The sequence below is a fragment of the Phlebotomus papatasi genome, chromosome 1 (genome assembly GCF_024763615.1).
Source record: "Phlebotomus papatasi isolate M1 chromosome 1, Ppap_2.1, whole genome shotgun sequence".
Taxonomy (NCBI): Eukaryota; Metazoa; Arthropoda; class Insecta; order Diptera; family Psychodidae; genus Phlebotomus; species Phlebotomus papatasi.
Genome location: NC_077222.1, coordinates 68679095 through 68698997, shown reverse-complemented (window position 1 = coordinate 68698997; position 19903 = coordinate 68679095). Strand labels below are relative to the sequence as shown.

Sequence of the window (19903 nt, the reverse complement as noted above, 5' to 3'; positions counted from 1 at the left end):
TTTCAAATATGACAACAGATTCCTATAAAATACTAAAAAAAAGCGTAATACTTAACTTCTTGCTATACGTTTAGAAAAAAAATTTAAAATTGCAAGAATGGTAAAATAATCTGACGCTATATAAAAATTTATCATTTTTTAACTTATTTTTAAATTTTATGCACCAGAGTGTGTAAGTGGAAAATGATAGATGGGTTTAGAAAAAAAAACAGCTGGAAAATGAAACATTTTTCAGTTTTCTTCATGAGAAATGCATGCAGTAACATCTGTCTTTTCTCATTACACCACCGTCACATGGACGAGTTATGGTAAAAAATGCATTCTGAAAACTTGCACATTGCTGTCAATTGGCGTCAATTTTCGCTCCCTCATTGCCTCATTTTATGTACATGAAGTGAAGTACTTATTACGGAGCCTCAATTCGCTCATGTACAGACATTTTAGGATGTACTAGAGAGGCATTGAGACGTGTACAAAGGGTATAAGAGAACAGTTGTGGAAGACTTTTTTTTCTTATATGCGTATATTTATATATCCTACCTTCCATCAGCTAGTAATATAATTATCATTTTAAGAATTTTTCAGAAGTTCAATACTTTAAAATTTCAATTTGCTGAAAATATAACACATATTTTCAAAAAAAACAGGATATTTTTATCTCGTTTTTTTTTTTTAACTTTTCCTAAACTTTTGCTGAAAATACTGCTAAATGAAGCTAAAATCTTAGCAAACGCTAGCGTTGCAGACTTCTACGGTCGCTATCCCGTTATATTATGAAATATTACCTTAGGACTGATTTTAAATAACCCTGATAAATCCTCAGTTTGGTCGTTTAGCTTTTTACAGCACTAAACTCAGCTGAAGTGGTCAGCCGGACTGTTGGAAATTTGAAAAATCTCGAGAGTCAACAGTGACAGTGAGGAAAATTCAAGCAACAAATTTTGTAATATTTTTGTCAGATTTTGTTTAATTATTGAGCAAGTCTCTTAACACACTCCTAGTGTGACATTCATAAAATTTTCACAGCTTTACCATAAAATTATATTCGAATTTTCGAACTTTAGTTTGCATTTTCGATCATCAACAACATTTTTTTTTAAAGTCGTGTGCTATATAGATTTTACACGAGGTATTTTTTTTATTTTTTCAATTCAATTTAATTCAATTTATTGGTAGAAAATAGGACAATCTGTCCACTATAAAATAGATATAAATAGAAATTAAGAAAGAAACGAAAGCTCGTGTGGGGCACGAGGAATGCATGGCAGTTACAAATCTAAGGATAAGCTCCATCTTTCGCTTTCGTGGTAAATTACCGGAGGCAGCCAAAATCCCGAAAGCCAAAATCCCGAACGCCAAAATCCCGAAAGGGCCAAAATCCCGAATGTTTAAAAACCTGAAAGGGATGAAATTATAGGAGAATGCAAGCATGGTTCGCACAGAGTGAACCTTCAAACGATGCGAATTTCCTCTTTGTTTGCAAAGAGCTGAACTACCATTTCTCATCTCGTTTCATGAACTTAATAATGATCTATCTTATGGCTAAGAAATGACAAACTACCTCTTTGCAAACAAAGAGAAAATTTGCGTTGTTTGAAGGTTCACTCTGTGCGAACCATGCCAACATTCCCCTATGCAGGATAATGTGTAGAATAATTTTCCAAGACACAGAAAATTTCCCTTTGCCTCCAGCAAGCGCGGGTACAGTCGTGGGAGTAGCTAAGACACTCTTAAGTATTCGGGATTTTGACCTATTCCGGATTTTGGCTTTCGGAATTTTGGCGTTTGAAATTATGGCTTTCGAGATTTGGGCTTTCGGGATTTTGACCGAGACCCGTAAATTACAGTTATGAACAGACTAAGTATTATTTTTATTAAGCAATGCTTAATATGATTTTGACATAAGCCGTACTCACTATGGCGTTGTTATCTCGTAATCTCCGTAATCTGTTATCTTGTTATAATTTTTCATTTATAAAATACATTACGAGAACATAACGAGATAACGAGATAACGATATTACAAGATAACAGCGCCATAGTGAGTACGGCTATATATTCTATTGATTATAAAAATATAACTACAAATGTAAAGATTTCAAAAATTAACAAAAAAAAATGAATCATATTAAATGAAATGTCCATTTTTTAAATAATAAAAAATTTATTTCATTATTAAAATTTTGTAAATTAATTTTTTTCTGCTCTTCAAAAAAATTCACTTAAGAGAAAACATCTTTTAAGAAAAAATTAGATTAAGCAAAACTATAAAGTTACGATACGAACTGATGGAATTAACGATATGTAATAAAGCTCGTCATATTGCATTTACAGAAAGCTAATTAATTGAATAAAATATACAAATTTATTGACATACTTAGCTGAATATTGTTGGATGCAATCTTTTATCCCTGGGGATCAGTTGATTGAATAATTAATATGCTCCGACTATAGATAGTCGGCTTAAAGGTGCTTTTTCTTTGGGTTGCACAAAAAAAAAGCACTGTGAAAGGTCGCCGCCGGTGTCTGGATGTGCAAATGAAGTATAATACCGGATGTTAAAAACTGTTCACCTTTTCGTATATGTATGTATTTTTACGTGTTTGTAGGACAAACTGAGTACAACAATGATCACTTCTTTACTTGAGAGATCAAGTATTGAAATGTCTTTTAGAGTCTTCGTTCTTGTTTTTTTTTGTTCTCTTTGCTTTTTGCAAACTACACCAGAAAAAAATTGGTATAGATGATGATGTACACAACAAAATGTCTCTTGGAAAATCCAAAAATTTCCAGATATATAGGCTTTAGTTTAGTTATTGCTTCGTTTCCAAATACACTCACACACTCTATTACAGATCATTTTGTTCGATCACTTGTGATTTCCACAAATTGCTCCTTGTTTGCGATAATCCTATAGAATTATCCACTTTTGTTGAGCTCATCATAACTTCCCCCTTCGGAATAGTTGAGAATACGTTTTATTGGATTTTGATTGGATAGCAAAAATAAACATAAATCTCTATCACTTTTTGATATTGATGAAATTATTATTTTTTTATGTTCAATCTCCTTTTGTTATTCTAGAGGCCAGTTCCGTCTTTACTTTAATCACTTTTCATTTATAGCATTTATTTAGTTATTTTTTTAATAAAATCTCTTTTTAATGCAATTTTGTGCAATTAAATTTCTTAGAATCAATTGTTCACTTTCGCACTTATCTGTGATCGTTTAGTTTCCTTCTCAATGGTCTTGGTATTAGATCTTTTTTGCATTTATCTCTCAATCTCTTTATTTAAAATAGAATCACGTTTATTTTAATTCTCCTAGTTGCTTGTGTATAGTGATTTTATATAACACGTATGCACATTTTCTGCCAGCTTAATTAATTCTATACATCAATGGATCGCTCTTTGCCATTCATCTACTGCTCGTGGAGACAAATGTGATCTTCTCCACTTTGATTCGATTGATGGTGAAAGGTTAACACAAAAAACAGCATTTAAATTAAAAAACAAAATGTACATCAACGTTTTGAGTTGTTTTGTAACAAAAGTTGTATCAATATTTCAAAAAATAATAGTTGTGTATAAAAAAAACTGTTTTTTTTTTGGGCGAGTATACAAAATTGTACAATTAAACAACACACACTTGGTAGATGTATTTATATTAAAAAAAAATAATAATAATGACTAACTGTATTCAGTTGATTAAAAGAAAACAAACATTCAAAATTAAAGCTAGTCTTGTCTTCAAAAGTCAATTAGATTAGATTATTTCTTCAAAAATGTTCAGAATAATTTTGTTCTTTTTTTTCTTAAATGTTCCAGACGGCACTTAAAGTTCCTCTTGTTCTACTAATTTAGTTTCACTTCGACAAACTATAAATGGATAATTTTGTCACACACAGTAGTTCAATTGTTGTCGAATTTCTCTACGACAAATATAGATTTTAGAATAGACCGTAACAAAAAAAATCCAGAATAAGATTGTTCTTTGTCGTTGAATTTGTGAGTGAGTGTCCAAAAAAAAATTTCGTCTCGACGCACCACAAGATATTTTTTAGACGTTTGGGATATTTCCTTTTAACAGTGACACAAAACACCAACAAAAAAAAAGATCCAGCGAAAAAAGAAACTGCTGCAAAGTTAGTTAATCCAGTGATATTTGATGGATTTACGGTGAAAGAGCACTGCTTGAGGTTGTCCACACAAAAGGAAAATTTTCCTTTGTTTCAAAATTTCAGCACACAGTCTTTTGGGTTGTATATAGAAATTTTAAATTTGCACACACAATGTCTTGTTTTAATAAAAAAAAAACAAAAACTGATTATATGCTTTGTATTAACGTAGTTGCCGTCCTTTTTCGCCAATTTAGCGGTGTATTGAATTAAGTTTTACTGGATTCTCCATTAAAACGTTTTTTCTTCAATATTTTCAAGTAAACTTTCTTTTAGGCTTTTCTTTTTTTATTTATTCTTTTAAATTTAGGGCGAAATAAATTTTACTACTATTAGTGGTGAATTTTCCAATTTTGTATTTTTTTTTAATAAAATATTTCCAATGGTGGTGATGCACCGTGACGATACGTTCTTTATCGTCCGCGCTCAACTCTACTAGTGCACCAGTATAAAGTAGATGAAAATCCGCACACCGAACGCAATGAAACCGTTGACTGTAAATGTGAACCCCTTCTTGTTGATACACTTTTGGTAGTATTCAATCTCTTGGGTAGTGTATATAGCGTAGCCTCAATTCTCTCACTCTCACTCTATGCTTTTATCTTTGGGTATATTCTCAGCAAATTGTGCTATATACATTTATTTCGCGAGAGTTGCTATATCGCGATTTTTCTCTCTCATTTACTCTTTCGAAAATTCGTCACCCGTTTACGATTTTCGTACTCTAGCGCGCTGTAGAGCAATTTGCAATTTTTGCACACTTATACATTGATCATATAATATCACAGTCGTGTAGTAGGAACATATACATAATCATCCAAGTCCACGTCATCTTGTGCTCTCAATTGGAATACATTTACGCCAAAAAATTCGCGAATATTTCGCACAATTTCTTGCTTTTTGCTATACTAACTTATAATCTATTAAAATTTTCCAATGCGGTATATGTCACATTCACATGAAGGGAAAAATTCATCATGAATTTTTCATTGGAATATACAATGTGAAACGTGAGTTTTTCATCGTTTCTGTCCCCATTTCCCCCCTAATGTGTCTATCCGGTATCCGTCAATCTTCAGCACACATTGTAGTGTTGTTCAATAATATTTCGCGAAACGCGGCATGATATACCATTTGCCATAAATGATTCACACACACCCGGTAATTTTCTCATATAATATTGTGCCACTTGCATATGTATATGTGTGTGCGAAATTCGCGAGATGTCGAAATAAAATACCAGTTCGATGTCGCGCGATCATGAATAAAAATTCATACATTTTGGCATGGGATATGTATGGGATGTTTTAAAGTCAGGCGAAATGGAAACAGTGGCGTCGTCTTTTCGCTTCTCTACGCCAAAAGATATATACACGCCAAATTGGACGGACAGAAAATTAAAAAAAAAAGACCGCAAGCTCAGAGGAATATTCTACCCAGCAGTCGGCCCACGCGGCTATTTTCACGGTAAATCTATCTGAGGGAGCAAAATAAAGAGCCCAAAAATTTCTCTCATACACTCCAACATCAGTCATCATTTATTCATGCATAAGTTCACATGAGAAATGTTCGTAGATGCTGCACGAGAAATTTTTGCAAAAAGAAAAACGAATGGATAGCAAGAAGATCCAAAAATGTCATGCAATTGACAATAAATTCAATAAGAAAAGCACCAGATTTTCGAAATTGCGAATGTTCTTGCGATGCATCTTTTCGGGTAAGACAGACTTAAATTTATCGGCATGGATTAGGGTTGAAACACACTAACCAATAAAACAAGAAAACAATAAGGTAAGGCGGTTGTAAAAATTAAAGTAAGGACCAATGCAAGTTTACTTATTTTGTAGATAATTTTTAGAATTGCGAATACAATGAACTATACCACTAATCAAGTTTCAGTCGGACTATATGAAATGTCGTACATAATTTTGCAAAATAAAACTTACATTACCCATAATATTAAATAAAAAATTTAAAAAGAAATACGTTTAAATGTTTTTTTTTTTTAAATATTAGATAAAATGAAATTTATGTTCAATTATTCAATTTTTAATACATAGAAAAGCCTGGAATGAAATCTGATAAATCGAAAATTTTAACATCTAGTAGGGGTATCACTTTCTCGCAGCTGAAGTTTTTTTAAAGACTTATTTGTCAAATGTTTATAAATTTTATTAAACCCAATTAAAACAAGTTTGTTTTCCTGGATATTGGCTACACAAAAAACATATTTTGTAAAAATGCTCGTAAATCTCTGTGAATTCCTATGGGGGAGTTACAAAATGCTCGTGAATCGTATAACCCACAAACATGTTCGTAAAAGTTTGTACTTTTTCACAAACATTGTTCGTAACATGATCACTTGACGAGCATTTTTTGTACTTTTACAAACATTTGTTCGTAAATGTTCGTAAACACACAAAAAATGTTCATAAAATTTTGTCATTTGTTCGTAAATGTTTGTTTTCCTGTCGAACATTTTACGAACATTTACAAACAAATGACAAACTTTTACGAACATTTTTTGTATGTTTACGAACATTTACGAACAAATGTTTGTAAAAGTACAATAAATGTTCGCCAAATGATCATGTTACGAACAATGTTTGTGAAAAAAGTACAAACTTTTACGAACATGTTTGTGGGTTATACGATTCACGAGCATTTTGTAACTCCCCTATAGGAATTCACAAACATTTACGAACATTTTTACAAAATATTTTTTTCTGTGTAAGAGAAAATTTATAGCACATTATTTAAATTTTCCCCATAGATTTTTAATAAATTCTGTAATCCTTAAAAGAATTACAAGTTTCAAAAAGACAACTTTACTTAACTGACAGCTCATTTTCCTAAATTGATGTATTGTGAGTACTTCCGAATTAATTTAAATTCGTTCAACGTGAATCCATAATTATTTTTATTATTTATTATTATTATTTTTCGTATCTGTATAAAGACTGGCAAACACCTGCACTAGAGCTCTCCGCACATTATGAGAAATTTGCGTCGAAATTTAGCATTTTGAATTAAATTCTGCACAATGTGTAGTATCCTTAATATCTTTTTACTTGACCATGTCGCCTCTACCACTTCACCTTTTCTGCTATTTCTATATCAACGAAGATGAGACTTTTCTTGCCAAAAACAGGTTTTGGAAAATTAAATGAAAAGCATACGTGGTTAAGATAGAGAAAAATAGTCTTTAGCAAAGTTGTTAAGAAATAAATTTTCCATAAAAAAATGCCAATAGGAAAGCTCAAAATAAAGCGAATCAAAACACCACAAATAATCCCATGCTCATTAATAAATATAAATAAAATTTATCCCAGTATGTTTGAAAATTTCCACAAAATAATTTTTAAAAATAAATTCCAAAAGGTATATTTTATTTATTATTTTAGAAATTTGTCAGATGATCTAGGATTAATGAAAAATAAATATCAATTTTGTGGTATTTTGCCCCAGATTCTCTTAAAATTAATAGTGTTTGACCATTTGACACACTTTTAGGCCACTTTTTGTTATCACATTTGAGCTATTATTTGTTAAGCATTGTTATTTTGAGCCATGTTTTCAAGTGAATATTAATAACAAGTGAATTTATTTTTCAGAAGTACCTAATTCATTAAGAATAGACTGAGACCTAAACCAAAAAATTAATTAGTTTCGTTCCACTTTTTACACGTAATATATAATTATAAGTAATTTTTTATTCTGTTAATTAGACTAAAACGCAACAAATTTTACAATAATTTAGTTAAAATGGAAATTCCAAGCTTTGTTGTCCTCAATTTTAAAGCTGGTCATAAGGACCTGTTAAACATTTCAATCTTTAAATATAACGTTTGAGCCTTTTAACTGTTTTCTGCAAGCTTTAACGTTATTTATGACTAAGGGTAATTATTTTAATAGCCATTTAAAATTTTACAGAAATATACAATATTTTATTTAGCTTGGTAACATGATTTTTGCTAATAAATCTTGTTACTGATCAAAATTTAAAAAAAAAACTGAACTTCCGTAGAATTTGTATGCTATATTAGGTATTAAAAGCGTGCTTGAGTCAAAGATTATAAATTTAAAACCATTCAAATGAATTAAATGCTGAACTTAGCTCAAAATACTCTCAAAATTATCAAAACATTTGTCGGGATTTTGGCTAAATTCTGAGGACATTGTCCGAAGTCGTATCTGCATATTTTGGCTGTATACAAATATGTGAGAAGCGCACCAGACACCACCAAAAAGCAAATGAACCAAGAGTGAAGGAATACACAGGAAAAAAAAACTGCCAGAGTGAATACATCTCCCTGTAGCGGGTCAATGGGCGACAATCCAAAAAAGCACCATCAGAGAGACACTGTCCCGTGGGATGATCAATTGGAAAAAAAAGTCTAAGAGAGTTCAGATGAATAAGTTCGAAAAAAAAAACAACGTCCGTCTCTCCCATGAGATCAAAAGAGTTGGTTCAATGGAGAAAAACCCTCGCATCCACCCCATTTGCAACCAGTTCTTCTTTTCAGCTTCTTCAAGACCAACTTCACTAACTTGTTCAGCGTCTGTGTGCAACCCAAAACGCGCAGGAAAAATGTAGAAGGAACACTCTTTGAGATATATATAGCAAAGAAAAAAAAGCTATGCAGAAAACTCAGAGCAGTCAAAACCGGACTAATACGCGCATGTATACCCATCTTCAACCATCCAAAATCACCATCTCTGTGCAGCCAGTATCCATCTCTTTTCTTCCAAGACACTCAACTCTCATCTCTCAGCATTTGTCCAGTAAAGTGGTGCTGCACATTACAACGCAAGTACGACAATGAGATATTCGTCTTTACCTCCATCCAATCGACCATCCCTGGTTCGCATAAAATACCCGGGATATGAGTAGCTATAATAAATTGTGTACTGTGAGTGAACACTCTCCTCCTGTTTCTTTTTTTTTTGTCCCTATACTCTCTCACCACAACTTCTTTCCTCCTCCTTGTTTTTCATTTTATATTAATATTATTCAAGGTGGTAACCATACATTGAAAAAATACTTAAAAACACATAATATAGGATAAAGATGTACGAGCAAAGAGAGAAGCATTATGTAAGCCCAATTCTTGAGCCATACATTGCAGAATAAAACCAAACATGGTATGAGATTGGGTTGTTTAGAAAGTTCTTAACCACATTTAGAACATTGCAGCAAAACTCAGAAAGAACAAAACAGAAGGAATTGGTTAAGTGGCACAGCACTCGTTTTATGATGCAAGTGTTCTAGGTTCGAGTATCGAGTCTCCTTCAGGTCTCTAGGAATTTTCTGGAGACCTTAGATCATTATTGGCTTCCCAAGGTGACTTATGGTTGCGTCAATGAAGACTCAAGCTTGCTGTCTCTTACCGTTTGGTCATTTTAATTATAAATAATGGATAAAAAAACGTAATTGTAAGGGATCCCGGTCAAAATCTTGAACGCCAAAAACCTGGGGTGGAATGATAACTTTTCGACACTATCGAATCGAAAGTATCGATAAAGCTATATCTGTTAGATTAAGTGAATATCGACTTTTTACGCATTGTTAGGTTATTCATAGTGACATTCTTAAAAGAATGTGACTGTTGATAAATGTCTATATTAGTTACAGGAAGTGCAGCTATCGTTTAAATTTTTCAGAATCGATAGTCGATACTATCGAAAAGAAGTTACCATATTTTTACTGAAATATTAAAAGTATCATAGCTACTCTCACGATTGCACCCGCGCTTGCTGGAGATAAAGGGAAATTTTCTATGTTTTTGGAAATTATGGTATACATTATACTCCGTATAATTTCGTATTTTCAAGATTTTGACCATTCGGGATTTTGGCTTTCGTAATTTAGCCCTTTTTTCGGGATTTTAGCTTCCACCGAATTTTAACATGTAATTTTTCGCATGAGAACACGGGAATTCTGTTAAAATATGATCCCTCAAAGGGTTACGCAGGGTCTCGAAGGCTATAAAGAATATTTTTTATTTTTTTTTACAAAATATTAACAGTATATGTCATTCAAGCTCATAATCATATTAAATTACAACATTATGGAATAATATTTTTCTGAAATTTAGTTTGAGATATTTCAAAAATTCATTTAATGGCATCTGATTGTCGGATAATTCTTTGAAAAAACTATCTGCGGTGGACACGATTGCTCAAAGTAAATTCACTTGAAATAAAAAATCAAATAATTTTTTATTATATTTATGAGTATTAGATTGTAAGTGAACGAATCAGAATTAAAAAAGAAAAAAAACATTGAAAGTTGAATTGTGAGAGAAATTTATAAAAAAGGACAATTTTCGTTGTATATTAAACCACATTTTGCCTTTTTGTAGTAAGTTATTATCAAGCAAGAAGAGAATTACTTCTTCAAGTGCTAAACAATTTTCTCTGGGACATGTTTATGAAATTTCAATGGTGTATTGGTTTTCACGAAATCTTGGCATAAGATTTCAAAAATTTAATAATTAAAAGAAAATTAACGCGACCAACTGACTATTGAACTGAGCAATTCTTTATTTAAATTATTATTTATTTATTTAAAGGCAGATTTTGGCAACGGGAAAATAAAGAATATCAGCAGCTGTCTTCTTAGTATTAAATATGTAAACAGAAACATCCACAGTTTCATAAAAAATTAGATGAGCCACATTTAAATTCAAATCGGTAAATGTCTGTACTAACCTAAGGTATACATAGGGTAAGTGTGCCGAATTCCGGCCAGCTTGCAATTCCGGCCACCTTTTTGTTCCTTGAATTTCCATAAATTTTTAGTTGATATATACTCTAGAGATTATACAATGCTAAAGAATAACAAAAAATGTAGCTTTGACAAACGAGAAGACGTGAAAAAAACATTTGGAAGAATTCCCGAAGGGCAAAAGACTATGAAAATGAAGGTGGCCGAAATAGGGCACCAAAGCTATGTTTACATTTTTATTCATTTTAAAATGTATTAAGAATAATTTTAAAGTAAATAAAGATGATAAACAGTCTAGAAGGTTCCAAAAAACGCTCCATAAGAAGAAGGAATAAAAAAATCAATTTGAATTTAAAATATTAATTTCAAACTTGAGACTTTGACGCTTGCATGCAACTATGCCGAAATTTGGCATATTTACCCTACAATTTACAATTTTTCATTAATTTTGCTTCAAAGGTTATACTCAAAATTAAGGAGATGGTGAACGTATTAAATAACAAAGTGAAGATATATAATAAATAAGAAATTGAGAATCTACCAAACTATTTTGGTAGCCTGAACTTTTTCTGTAACCAAGTTAGAAACATGCATCCACGCCTAATAGGTTCTCTCTCTCTTACTCTTCACTTTTCAATCCAGCTCACACTACACTACACATAAAAAGATTTGCAAGCACCCAACCTACCTATAAGGAGGAAAAAAGATGCTGAGAGAAACGATCTCTCTGGGCAACTAACACATAACATTTATACCCCAAGACCGTTTTGAATTCACGAAAAATTCCTGTTTTGATTCCCACAGATTGGAAATAATGAGATGACATCCAACACTTTAGGAGATGCTGTTTTTTTTTTCCTTTTTGCTGAATCTTCCTTTCAACTCTGCTTCTTCCAGTATGACCAAAGAAGTTTGAAAGAGTGAGAAAGGATGTAACCATCAGTTTTTCATGTGTATATACATATATCATTCATACGGAGAGAAACGAATTGCACAATGTAAATTTTAAGTAATTTTTGTTCTGTATCCATAGTGCCAAATGAATTCACCACATCTTATCTTCTCACTCTCTAATAGTTTTATAATAGGTGACATTTGTTTTTCTTTTCTTTTGCCAACCCTTCATATTGTAAGTCTGGTTCAATTTGATACTTTGCAGACTAAAAGTGGAATAGGGATGAAGCTCTAAACTAGATAAATTTAAATATTTTTGATTGATTGATTTTTTGAGAAATAATTTTATTTTAAAGTTTTGCATCAGAAATGTTGATAGAAAGCAAGAAAAAAATCATTCTAAACAGGGATCAATGAATTGTTTTGTGTTTGAGAAACAAGAAGGTGGAGTAGAAAGAAAACGCCAGAGAACCAGAAAGAACTATTGAATTTAAAATCCTTTTATTTCCTCATACCCACAAAAGTATAGATGGTACAAGAACAAGAGAGAAAAAAAGCACCATCCCAGAATCTAAACACTCCATATAAAGATTAAATTGAGTTCTTAAGGATATAATTTTTCCATCATCTATAATACCCCTATATAAATGTACACACATGTGACCACAGAGGATCTCTCTCCCAGGCAATTGTGAGGAGGTATAGGATAAATTGAATTGAAAAGATTGTTATGGGTCTATGGACTTCCTGAGGAGGACACATTTGGCGATGGGAAAAAAGTGACCACTGTTGCACAGGGAATAAAAATTATATATGGTCGAAAATAAAAGGATCCTTTTATACTCAACTACACGACACTTCTTTCCGGTTTTATTCACTCTCTCAGTGTTGTTTTTTTTCTGGCTCACCATCTTCACTTTTATTTTAGAGGATAGTCTTCATCAACTCTTTCACAGATATTCTGTGCAGACATTTTTTTTTAAATCTCGACCATCACAATTCCCTCTGAGGGTACGGGTGACTATCAAATGGGACCCTGGATCTGTTTTTTCTAACTAGACTCTGTCTCTTGACAAAATTCACATGTTCTCACCCCGTTTAAATTCCAACAATTGCAGGTGGATAACAAATGAACTTATATACCAAGAGATAGGGAACTATTTGACTTGACAAAAAGAGAAAGCCTGTCTCTCCTGATGCCATTTTCCAGCATTTCAACGTGTCGTCTTGTTGTAACCTGAGACATTTCTGTGATAAGAGAAATTTTCAAAGTTTTCCATGTCATTTGAGCTATTGTATAAAATTATTCTATTCATTCACATCATCACATTGTGGTGTGATAAAGAGAAAATGCAATTAGCAATAAAGTGCTGAAGAAGATAAAGTGCAACTGACGTTGAAAATTTAGCGATATGGAGAGACAACATATATTTCACATGTTTAAAATTGGAAATCTTAATACATAATACATATATATGATATATATAATATATGGTGGTGCAATTTTCGCAATATAATCCAACCCATAATTGTAGCCTCTCATGCAGATATAGAGCCACACATTGTCACTTCTATCAACTAATATCGTAACTTACATTTGTCAAAATTTTTAAGACTTGATTTTTTAAGGTGAAACAAATTTTTTCCATTCACTAAATATTTTGAAACTCAAACTCGTAACAAAGATGCAGTCTCCAAGAAAAATAATTTAATTACTATTATATTCTCTAAATTAATAAAAATGTTTAGAATTCCAATTTAATTCTTAATTTAATTTATTTATTCAACTCTACATTAATCATCCCTCCTATATCGTGCGTCCGTCGCCATCGCAGCGTTGGCGACCTGTCTCCGAAGCCAAACGGCGGAAATGCTTCTTCTTGGGCTGTATAGTCTTTTGTCGTTAAAACGATCTTTTCCTTACAATACAATATGTGGCACTGCAGAGAACGACTTGCGAAAAAACACGGGGGTGTAAAGTGCGATTTTAAGAGGGAACGCTTATCATCATTTGCACGATACCAGCTCACAAGTGGTTTGTAGATAAACCGAAAGTTTTCCCGAAGCAGAGTAGAATTCAATTAATTCTGGCAACAATCATTCATCGCTTCATAACCGTTTAACTCTTTCCGGACCACAACATATCCAGCGAACGAATTTCAGTAAAACTCATTTTATTGTAAGTCTTACTGGTCAAATATGATACTATTGTAGAGAAAGAATTTTCTCCGCCTCTGGGAAATTGGAAAACTCATGGGAACTCTCGTCCCCTAAAGAACGCAAAAGATAGAAACTTGGACAAACTTCAATTTTCCAAAAGCCAATAATATCAATTTTGTGAATTATTTTTGCGTGTGAAATGACTCCTTTACAATGTTGATCACTAAAACAAGAAGAATTATTGACCAGTATCTTGTGGGATGTCCAGGAAGTGCTGAAAAGGACACCCAGCTCCTGCTTGCCAACAGATTCCTCAAAATATTTCACAGAATAGCACTTTAACACACATTTCTCTCAACAGGATGTTATTGCAGACACATTAAGCTTTCTCAAGAGCCAAAAAAACACTTCCTGGACAATCAGAATTCACCAAAATCTAGAAGAATAGGAAAAACTTCCCCGAAAGCAATCTCCTTCGCTGCCAAATGTCAAAATTATCGGCCATATTGACAAAAATTTCGCTCCCGCTTGAATTTTCTTACAAGGTTGGTGTCAAAAACCAAATGGCGGGCACTGGCGGGATAACCTTACAATTGACCTCAAGATTCTTGGGGACGAGAATTCCCATCAACTTTGAACAAGTTTTTTGAAAATTTATGAAAAAATTGTTTTTCGAATTTATGTAATCTGTAATTGATAGTTATCATACTTATTGGCCCCGAGAGGTTTTTCCTTATTCGGGTCTAGAAATATGAAAAAAGTCACAATATGTGCAAGGAAGCAGAAAATCGAAAATTCACGATTTTTGACCAAGAATATCTTAGCTCAGGAGTTAATTGGGATCCTGCAAAAAATATCCTAGATTTGGACATCCTTATAGTTTGTAATCATCCACAAGAATCGGAATTTTATCGATTCTAAATAGTCTAAAAAAATTATTTTTTCCATGGGTACCCAGAGTCCCAAAGGAGACGAAAGAGTTAAAACTGATTTACGTTTAACAGTCATTCAGAAAACATTCCAGTTAATCTAAGCATTTCCAAACTGGATTAGAAAGTTCCTACCTATAGCATTTTAAATTTTTAAACATTTTCGGAGATTATTTTCAGAAAATCTCAAAGTACTCCAACTTGGTGCGTTTCTATCAGGGAATTTATGCAAATTATATTATAAAGAATTTTGGGAAAAAAGAATCAAGTCAAAAAAATAAAATTGGTTTAAAAAAAACGAATTCCAAGCTGCAAGCATTTCATGATTACCTGAGGAAGACCTTAGCTATAATAAGCTTATCCGGATTTTTCACTGATTTATTTTAATTTATCAGTTGGAATACAAAAACCAGTAAAAATCGAAGTTGATTAAATCTTTTATTGTATTTCAGATATTTCGGATCAGGAAAGTGCGTTCAATCAATATCAAACTGAGAATTACGAGGCATTCCATATCGAAATTTCGAAAATTAATTCCTGGATTAAAGAAGCTGATCTTATAAACAATTTCTACTGAAAATAGCATAATGTATTTTAGAATTAAGGGAGAGCCTGTATTTTTGAGTCACGCTGGATTATTCCTTGATTGTTTTAATAAATGTGAAAAAAAACACTAATCGACTTATTTTAATAAAGTCTATACTACTGAGTAAATATATTAACTAAGAGCTATACAAAATTTCAAGATAATTTTCTGACTTTTGGAAATAATGCCTTACAGTCAAAACATAAAAAAGTGTCTCAACATGCCGACTCTCCCCTATACAAAAAAAAAGATAAATATGGATAGGTTTAGAATAAAAATAAAATTGTGTTAATAAACGATTTAAAGCGGAATCCTTCAAAGTCCAAAGTTACTATCTCCAATCGTTTGATTGATAGTTTTGGCCAACATCGTTTCTTTGGGGGTAACAGATCTTTTGAAGTGAAAAATATCGAAGAGTTATGCCGTATAATTTTATTACTCAAGTGTTTAAGTAAATGTCAAGAAGAATCTTCAAAAACTCAATCTTAGAAAAATTATTATTTTCTATTCTGAAAATTTTTATTCTATTATACAAGACTGTAAATGTTTGGGGGACTCGATATGGATTGTAACTTATTTTTTATACTGAAAAATTTAAAGTTTTTTCTGCCTAAGCTTAAGCGGCTATGTCAGTGGACCACCAAAGTAATTTTAATATAATTTTGAACCCTTTATAAACTCCTCTTTCATTCTACAAGAATTACAACAACTTTAAAAAAATAATAATATATCTATAAAAAATGTGAAAATGGAAAAATGATTTTCAAGTTGGGAACCATTATTTTTATAAAAATTAAAATTTTATTTTAAGATTTTCATTTGAGATTTTAGAAAAAAAACAATTCTTTTACATTTTTTCAACTATAAAATAAATTTAAATAAAGTTACGACATTGGTTAATGAAATCGACGAAATGTGTGACGAAGGCTATTTGCGATAATTGGGTTAACAAAAAAGTTATCAGAAAGAAAATATTTGTACAACAACGTTCTCTCTTCAAGTGCAATGAATTTTCTTCAACCAATATTGAGACATTCAGCCAGGCAATACAAAGTTTCAATAAAAACATGAAAAAAAAACGAAGGAATATATTTACCATCCCCCTTGTCAACGTGCATAAAGATATATGCAAGAGATAGATTGAAATTGAGGAAAATACATGAATGATATGGAAAAACTTTCATGAAAAATTAATGCACAACAAATGGATGAAACAAAAATAGCAAACAAAAAGGGATAGAAGAGCGTCATCTCAATCTTCCCGCCAAAAAAAAAAGAGAATTTGAAAAAAGAACGTTGGTTCAACATGATGCAATGGCAAAACTACCAAGTAGTAGACATTATGATTCTCACTCTGAACATACACCATGAATCTTCTTCCACTCACTTCTCATTTTATAAGAATCACATCATCTTCTTCTTCTATACTTCCATCCCAATATTATTTCATTGCATGATTTCATTCACTTCAACCACACCGCTCATGTAACCAGAAAATCAGGATTTTTTTCATCTTGAACGCTTGCAGTAAAAATTTCCAAGCTAAAACTCTCTCATATTCACCATTTAATACATTGTATATTGCAAATGCTTCCACCATATATAAATTTTTTAATGTATATAAATGTATGCACATACACCTCGTACATTACACCAAAGTAACGTGCTTAAGAAATATTTAATGCATAAAATTCCGCACAACTGCACCACTGACAGACAATAATTTAGACACTCTACTCGTCCTCCACTGCTACACTACTGCATATAGTTTTCCCCTATTTTTCCTAACTTCTTTAATTTCGTGACCAAACCAACAAAAAAAATTGTTGAGGATAGATATTTAAATAAGAAATAACATTTCGTGTAATGCAGATTTTCCAAGGAAAATGGTGCATGTTTTAATAAATGAGAATAATTATATCCTTAATAGAAAGTTAGAGAAAAGAAAGACTTCAGAAAAGTTATTTTCACATTTTCGAAAGTTTTTATATTTTAAATAACAAATTGGTAGGTGGTAGGCTGAAGGCATAATTAATTACCTTTAATTTGCTATCCCCCATCCCAACAATTCTGAAAATTACGTTTGCAACTCTATTTAGCAGGATAAAATTATTATTAGCAAGATATCCATAAAAATGAAAAAGTTTTAATCAACTTCACCGTTTTTGGAGACACGGTATAAGTTATAACTAATAACACTTACTTGAATTACACCAAATATTTCCTATATTTTTTCTTGAATCATCAATTGTCGTAACTTATTTTTCACCTAAATCAGAAATTGTTATTTCATCTGTATTACGATAAGAAAGTTACGACAATTGCTGATCCAAACGATAATTTTACAAGCTGTTAGAATTGATTTACAATTATCTTTGAAAATCAATAAAATATAAATAATTTATTTTAGCAGGAATAAATTATCCATAATTTCAAAGACTTCAAATGCAATTTTAATGAAATTTATTAGAACACAACAATGTCTTAACTTAGGGGGTGGTGGAGCTACTTAGAGCTGTTAGGATACATTGATATACGATTTTTTCAGATATTTGCAAAGGAAACTTGGCTTAACCGTGATATAATTTACTGATATAATAACAAAAAAAAACAATAACGATTGCGGAACTAAATAAAATAATTGTGAGGCCCAGTATCCTTTAGAAAGGCAGGGGAGACAGGGTCAAAAAGTCAATATCTTCCGAGATAATAGAGATAGAGGCTTAATTTTTTTTGCCATAGATAGCCTCCATAGACCTTCTACAATATCGTAAGTTTCTTAGAATTCGAACAAAGAATTTAGAAAATAAAAAATATTGAAATTTTTAGACCTATTTTTGAAATATTTTCCTTATAGCAATATATCAATTTTTATAGCTTATTTTCCAACGTTAATGCACTGGTGAATCTTTCCTGTATGATTTGGATTCTTTGAACACGAAACCGCTATCTATTTTAGAATTTTGCAAAGATTCTGTTCTCCAGAAATCCTTTTATTAAAAATGATCACTTGGGGTAAAAAGTAACAAAAAGTATAGAGCAAAAAGTAACAAAAACTAAAGCAATTTCTAATGTCTCATGGCGAAAAGAAACGGCATTGCCATGTCTTGCCGCTATTTGTTTGCATTGGTCAAACGATTTGCAGTCTCTTGTCTGTTTTTTTTCTAAAATAGCTTGAAAATCGTTTTTTCGTTCAGATAGAGTAAACTGTGGCATACTAAGCTATAGAGGAATAAATTTCCTATTAAAATATGTCATTTAGGTTTTTTTTTTTTTAAATTTACGGAAGCCCGTAATAAATTAAATCAAAATGTAATAATATCCCATGGCGGTACTGTTTTCCCCAGGATTTTTGAGAATGGTCAAAAAATTACCTTTCAGAAAACAGCTCGATCAATGTATTTCCTTACAAAATAGAGGAAAATGACTATCACAAAGTTGTAGAACAGTAAATTTTCTATAAAACTGCGCTCATTAGAAGTTTCTGGGGCGCTCGGGTAGCTTGTAAAAAAATAAAATATCCGTTTTGTGACTTTTTACCCCAGTATTTTTGCCCCAGACTTTTTGACACGAAAAAACTGGTATAGCAATCTAGCCCCATAGTTCAAAGTAGCCCCACCTAACCCTATGTTTTAGCTTTTTCAATGGTATGAGTTTTCTAGAGTCTCTGGAGTGATGGAAGTTAAAAATTTGAACATTTGTATTTTTCAATTTATAAAATCTTACAAATCGTTTAAAAAATTTACAGACACAAGTAGGGGGAGGTGGGGCTACTTTGAGCTGCGAAGTTAAATTGTTATACGACTTTTTTGCCTATTTTTAAGTGAAACTGGTCCTTCCACTTATTTTATATAGATCCACAATTATTTTGCGTATCCAAATTACATCATGTTAAAACTCAGTCTTCATTAGAAACATACGAAAAACTAGTATAACAATGTAGCGCCCTACAGCTCAAAGTAGCCCCACCTCCCCCTACCTTTTTCTCCGTGCGAGAGTAATATTTTCTACTTCTATTGGCGGTACTTCCAATTCTTCCAATTTATTAATTCTCAAATTTTAGGGGGAGGTGGGGTTACTTTGAGCAGTGGGGCAACATTGTTATACGATTTTTTCGCATATTTCTAAAGGAAACTGGTTTTTAACTTGATCTAATTCGGATAGACAAAACAATTGAAGATCTAAATAAAATATTTGTAAAGCTCAAAGTAGCCCCACCTCCCCCTAATCAATTTCGATAATAATTAATATAATTTCACAAATTTTCAAACAAATGTTCTTCGTGTGAATATACCATAAAATACAATTCTGGTAATTAATAATGTCTTAATTCTTCACACAGTCAGGCATTCTAAATCAATACCATTGTATGTGTTTGTTGTCACAAAATATATATAGTCAAGTTGCAGTATTTAGCACAAAATGTTC

General features: G+C 31.8%; 1 protein-coding gene across 12 annotated transcripts in view; it reads right to left on the bottom strand.

The window, feature by feature from the left end:
- Positions 1-19903, bottom strand: part of LOC129798865 (heterogeneous nuclear ribonucleoprotein R) — a 142495-nt gene that overhangs the window by 56578 nt on the left and 66014 nt on the right. For 11 of the 12 annotated variants that reach the window (XM_055842326.1, XM_055842367.1, XM_055842403.1 and 8 more), the window contains exon 1: positions 2377-4707. The exons of the other annotated variant lie outside the window; for it this stretch is intronic. The gene's annotated coding sequence lies outside the window, so the exon portion shown is untranslated. Of the gene's footprint in view, positions 1-2376; positions 4708-19903 lie in introns of those variants that run through there. 12 annotated transcript variants of the gene reach the window in all.